Genomic DNA, 7,096 nt, shown 5'->3' with positions numbered 1-7,096 from the left:
ATCAGCAGACTGAAATAGCTACCGGGGTTAACAAGGAGCTCAGTCTGACACCTGGCCTGTCAGACCGAGGGCGCAGAGAAGAGAGGCTGGATGTTTGGAGAAAATTCTATTCATCTACTTCTGATACAAGGAAGCTGTAATAAAACTACTTAGTAGAAGCAGAAAAGAAGCAGACACTCCTACATATGAATGTGGTTTAGTCAAAGCAGGGTGATGATGATATTAACCAGGGTTGACGTGACAGTAAAGGTAAGCTGTGTTAAAAAGAAAAGTCGTGCAACCGTTTGTCTTAGCGAAAATAACATCCCTGCACTGTCACCTCCAAACAAAACATATGTAATATTTGTTGTAGAATTAAAAAAAAGCTCAACATCACATTAAAGGAGTCAACCAGTGGCTGACACAGTCTGGAAGATGTAGTAGATCCACTGGAAGAAACAGAGCATCCTGTAAGGTTGACTTTGGTCCAGAGTTAGGGTTAGGGTATAGGAATGACAGAGACTGAGTTCACTGAGCGTCATTAGAAGATGTGTAATGAGTTATGACTAAACTTGTGGAATGTTGTGTTTCTGTGTAAGGAATCAGTTTATGGACCAATCTGAACGAAGAAACCAATGACTCCAAGTCCAAACTCAGCTTTCAGGCTCCTCTCCTGTGGAACCAGCTCCCAGTTTGGGTTCGGAGGACAGACACCGTCTCTACGTTTAAGGTCAGGCTCAAGACTTTCCTTTTTGACAAAGCTTATAGTTAGAGCTGGACTGAACCGTCCCTTAGTTATGCTCCATTAGCCCTGGGCCGCTGGGGGACGATGCAATGAGGACATGTCCTCTATTTTCTATTCACTGGCACCAAGCTCCTGCCCTCTAATGTCTTATAATTTCTTTTATATTAGTATGTTGTGTCTCCCTTTTTACCCTCCCCTTCCCTCCATCTTCTTGTGAGGGTCTCTGGCCTGCAGTGCTGTATACCTGACCTACATCTGCTGTCTTGGCCTCATCAACCTGTCCCAGTCTTCATGTCCTCCTCCAGTTGTCCACTCCTACCTGGATGAACAATTCTCCAACCTGCCCGCGATTCCTGTTATACTCTCAAACTGTCACATAAGATCATCAGCTATATTTTATTAGAACGTGTTTCCTTCAGCTCAATATATACATCTATGACAGAAGTTTGTTTATTTTTTTATTATCATTATTTTGCTGCTTATTATGTTGTTGTTTTTTTAATTTTTAAGTTCTTTGTAAATTGATTCTTGGGTTAAAGACACAGATGTTTTAATCAATGAATGAAACCAAAATTTATCAATTTTCTAATTCTAAATGTATTATTGTTTTTAAATTGGTTAAATACTAGAAAGACAACATAAACCCGACTCTTTCAGTTCCAGTGATGGTTTAAATGTGATCCCTGGATTTGTGTTTGTCTGTGCTCGACTTCCTCTGCAGCACATGCACCTGCACACGATCCGAGCATCTACTCATTTAACTCCAGCTCTGTTTACCATCGTAACACCAACGAACCAGCTCACTCAGCTTGATCTTATAGTTCCTCTTCATACTCACGTACAAAATGCAAATAATGTCTTTAAGGAAACTGCAGTGGAAAACTCATCCCACCAACTGCAGATAATGTTGATTGGTCACCTCGGGATGAAGTGAACAATACAAGCTCTGATGATGTGTATCGTCATTTGTTTGTTGAAGCAGGAAAAATAGGAACATTTCTCAATAGAAAGCTTCCACACCAGTGTCGCCCATTTACAAAACAGCGGGACGGGCTGAAGCCGAGGTGAATGGATTGGTTAGGGGCTGGCAAACTAAATGTTTTGGCTGTGTGTGTTGGGGGGTGGGAAGCGGGCTGTACCGGTTGATACATCTGATGTTGGATGAGTCGGCTCTCTGACTGAGGAGCTGTCACGGGAATAGCAGGGGGGTCCTTATCAATCAATCCTCCCCCCAGCTGTCAATCAAATCCCCTGAGCACAGCAACCAGGGCCCTGTTATCTACACAGCTGTCAGCTCTCTCCCGCTCTCCCCATCACTGGAGAATGATGCAAATGACTCAGGGACGGGACGGTGTCCCTCTGGGCCTGCCACAACAAATGTGTCTTCTTGTTCTTAGCTCCAGGACCTTTTTAGGGTTGAATGCATGTCTAGATGGGAAAACATAAACACGTTAACAGTTTTATTTCCCGACCGGATCTGATGAAAGGCACTGTTTGTAATGTTTGAGGAACAAATGATTGGTTTGAACCGAAATCATCAGATCAGAGGTGAAAGGAAAGTCAAGTTATATCAGTTTGTTCCAAGTCTTTGAATTATGCTTTACTGTAAAGACCTCTGCAAGATTCGTGGAGTGGTTTACATCCAGACAGATTGAAAATTGATGTTAGTAATGCAAAACTATCTGTGCCTATAAAACAGTATACCTGCCCCACCATCATATAAACGTGACACATGAAAATAAACATGAAAATTAAAATGAAAAGATTCCTAACTGTTCCTTGAATCCCAGATTTTAGAATTAAATGTTGAATAGAGGTAGAAAAGGCTGAATGTTGGAGTTTTTCTGTTTCCTTTTCCCCTTCACTAACACACACACACACACACACACACACACACACTGCACTACAGTCACAGGGACAGAGGCAACCTGCAGCCTTTGTTGAACAGGAGCAGAATGAATATGTAAAGAGCTCATTAATAGACAGCTGAAAGACCCCCAGCTGACCCACACACACACACATGCACCCGTGCACACACACACACACACACACTCACACACACACACCCTCTGGTCCTTTCAGGCAATGACAACCAGCACACAATCAAAGGTCTGTAAGGGAAATAGTTGTTAGCAGATCAATCACCTGTAGGATGAGACCAACAGAGGAGCAATCCATCTATGGCTGAAGCTGTATGCTAATGAGAGGAGTCACTAAATCACTGCTAACACACACACACACACACACACACACACACACACACACACACACACACACACACACACAAACACACACACACACTTTAGATCCTGGGATGTTTTTGTGTGGAAAAGAAGGGGATTTCAAGATGTTTCAGATGCTCACAACTGGGATATCTCTCATCGAATTAAGTTTTAATTTAAAAAACTAAAGCATTGCAGACGTTTAAGGGAGTTCTCCATCATATCTGGAAAAAGTTTTATTTTAAGAGTCATATGCAAAGGATTTCACAATTTCCGCCATTACTGTGTCACAATAGGAAGCTGATTCCTCTTAGAATAAAACCTACAGGATAATCGTCACATCATCATCATCATCATTTTAATCATAGGCCACTTAACTAAGAGATCTATTGGTTTTACTGTAGTTGTTAGACACTTTTTCTGACCTGCACTGACCCGACTGCTTTAGTTGAGACCAATTGTCCTTAATTTGAAGTGATATTCCAAAATTTTCCGGGTCTCTCTGTATGTACTGCTACATTTCACCGTGTTTTTGCCACTCAGGAAATGACGTCAATGCACGTCCTCTATTAGGAAGGTGGTCATAATGTTTCGCCTGATTGGTGTATGATCTTTATGTTTATGCTGTTCATGTTGAATATGCTCCCCAACTCTTAGAAGCAGCAATCGTCTCTTTCAATGAAAAACTGGAGATCGAAATTACACAACGGCACCCGAGCAAACCCTTGTGATAAGCAAGACCAAGAGACGTAGTTAAAAGCTCCAGAATATATCCAGTTAACTGACATGTACAAATAAAAGTTGTATGCGTGCACGAAGGTAAGAGCCCCATTCATACTTATCCAGCTCAGTGCAGCACAGCTGAACTGTGAATGGTTGCAGGGCAGTTTGTAGGAGCCACCAGACAGAGAATGAAATAGCAACCTGTGTGTGAGTGTGTGTGCACGAGGGAGGAGTGACAGAGCATAGCATACATAACTGAAATAGCTGATGTTGGCTTGTTTGTGTGGAGTCGGAAACGCCGCTTGGATGCATGTGTGTGTTTGTGTGTGTGTGGTCATGTGTTTGTGTTGAGGTGCAGCCGCTCTCTGCTGTTTGTCTCCAGGCCGTGGAGCCCCACCGGCTTCTGTGGATTTTTCCTTCATCTGTGTCCGCGGTGACTCCATCCCTCCCAAAAAAAATCCCTCTCTCCTGTCACAAGTTCAAATGTCCTGTTTCACATCTACACTTTGACCCCGACGCATCAATGAAAATAAGTTTTAATGTGTCGGTTATATTTTTTACACATATTAAACTTCCAACACTTTCCCCTAAGCTACCGGCTGAGTTAAAACTGTGAAGTTGTAAAGCCTATAGGAGCAAGAGCTGCTGGTTTTGCAAAACATAAACTGTAAAGTTGCTATATCACAGCAGAGAAGACCTGAAACTAAGCTGAAATCTAAATCTTGTTGAGTTTGTCTTGAATATATCACTATGACACTCGAGTCTCACCAGCTATTTTTTTTTTCATTTTTTTGCCAATAATCCATTTTCATTTCATTCCAAAATACAGCAAACAAGCAAAACATCTCCTTCACGCTCTCTCCTTTCACTCGTTCTCTTCCTACCCGTCCTGCCAGCTCCCACCAGTCATTATTGTGGCCTGCGAGCCACTGCTGATGCTGTAATCATCATAACTGTGGTGGCCTGGTCATTACATTAGGGCTGCGCTGTGATTTGGACAAATTGTGATGAGATGTCTTTGCTTCTCCAAGGGTGGAAAACACTGGTTGGGACACATGGAGCTGGATGAGGAAAAAAGAACGTGGATTCTTTGTTACGGGAAAGATGGAGAACGTGATGTCTTCTTAGACTAAAGTTCTTGTGGTCGTTGCAGACGTCACTCATTCATTCTCAAGATTGAGCCCCATGATCCGAACGCTGCGTCTTTGATTTGAATAAGCATTTGTGATGCCGCTTGTCATCCTTGTGTGTATTATCTATGGCTCTGCCAAGACCTGGACTGTAACCAAAAAAGAGCACATGCTACTGGATTATAACTCAAACCTTTGCAGCAGAAAACTCTCTGATAATGAAGGTAAATGAAGACACCGGCCATTTTTGAGGAAATAAACTACAACTACACCTAACTCCACAGGATTAACCACATGCAGATAAGAGTTACACATATCATAATTTAATTTTTATTCATTCATTCATTCATTCATTCTACAAGGACAAAAGGTATCAACATGTTCTCATTACCAATGAGCAGAAACCTGTCAGGCAGAACAGCAGTAATGTGTGAAGGATGCTGAGAGAATGTGGTCACAATGTGACCCAGACCACCTCTGTGTCATTTTATTTTGTTGAGTTCCTTGGTCTCCTGTCTGGTGTTCCTCCTGTTGTTTTCCCTTGATTGCCCTGATTTGTTTCACCTGTGTCCCATCATTCCTCAAACCTCTTGTATATATAACCCTTTTCTTTCCTATTGTACCGTCTAGTCTTCTTGTTTTTTCTTTACCCTCCATGCCATGTTTTAGTCAACTCCTGTTCCTTCCCGTGCTTTTGCCATTTTTGTCATCCTGCCACCTCTGCTCCGCTTTTTGCTGGAACATCTGCCTCATCTCCCTTTGTCCTGTACTTGGGTCCTAACGCAATATCTACCATCCCATGACAATGTGTCCTCGATGCGTCTTCAGGCTTGAGCTCAAAGCTGGTCATGTCTGATTGGATCAGTCAGGATACACGTCAACACAAAGTCCTGACATCTCAATCAAGACTAATGATTAAAAATTCTTTATTGTTGTAGACTAGGTAGTAATGCAGCATCATTGGCAGTAATGACAACTTTGCAGTTTAAGTAGCAGAACTACGTAGCTATCGTAGAGAACACAGCTAGGAGCAACCTCATAACCAAAAACAAAACAAGAACCTACATTTCAACGTTTTCAACTTGTTATAATTTATACTCTATTGATCCCTGAGAGGAAACTGTATTCCTACTGTTTGGCCATTCATTCACACAGTAGCGTCTACAGTTTAAGGCTGCAGCCTCTGAGCAGACCATGGCCGGGGAGCAATTTTGGGGTTAGGTGGTCGCTCAAGGCTCTGCAGCCGTGGACGCAAAGGGGAGGCGCCTCTAACCACTACCCCACAGCTCCCCTATTTAATCTCTGATCGGAAATAACGTTCTCACATTTGTAATATCTTCAAAAACACTTGACGCACAAATACAGTTTAAATACATCAAGTACAAATATTAGCCAAAATATTAGATTGATTAGCATAGTTAGCTACTATTAGCTCATTTGGTTTCTTGCCATTTTGTCTGAGCTCCAGCTAATATTGAGAAGTTTCTAAAATTCAAACATGCTCCTGAATATCTTGTAACGGAATCAAGGGTTAGCTTAGTTTCGCCCTGCATTACAAATTAGCACAACCACATTTCTGCATGTCTGCTCAGCACCTCGATGGTTTATTGCAGATGCTGCTTTCAAGCATCAGACTGACTTCATATGGTTGAGAATACGCATCATGTCTGCAAATGCATACTGACTCAACCAGTCTGCTGCAGGACGATCCTACTGAAGATACTGCGCTGGTGTTTTAAAAAGGTCTAGCTACTTCAAATTTAACCAACCACAACTTCCCTGCATTGTGTGCTCCAAGCCTATGGTCAGCATGACCAGTCTAAAACTACTGCCACTTCCTTTGTATCCCGAACCCTTGGCCAGGTGTTTGCTTCCCTCATCAGATGTTACGCATTTTTTCAGGCGACATAATTGGATGCAACCCTCAGAGCTCAGAGTGTGACACAAGCGTTGAGAAAAAAAAAAAAGAAAGTTCCTGACAGACTCCCGGGCTCGAAGTTGACCTCGGTCAACCTCACAGATCAGAGCCGTATCTTCCTGGCCAGGTTCAGAATGTGGCCGCCGCTGAAATCACAGGTTACAGATGGTCAGTTCTGTGCTGGCCTCTACGTGGACCGAGCTTCTCCCAGCAAGGTTGGACACACCTCTGACCACAGCCTCCTTGGCCCAGCACAGTCAAACCGTCATGACCTTGGCCGTGCTCCCTTACAGACCAAATGTTGCTGAGAAAAATCAATTAATGTCCAAACTGTAAGAGTTTATATTTTACTCCTTTACTCCATTTTCTTTAGAAACCT

Source organism: Mugil cephalus, chromosome 13, assembly GCF_022458985.1.
Source record: "Mugil cephalus isolate CIBA_MC_2020 chromosome 13, CIBA_Mcephalus_1.1, whole genome shotgun sequence".
Lineage (NCBI taxonomy): Eukaryota > Metazoa > Chordata > Actinopteri > Mugiliformes > Mugilidae > Mugil > Mugil cephalus.
The sequence above is the reverse complement of the archived record's forward strand: the minus strand, read 5'-3'. Positions refer to the sequence as shown.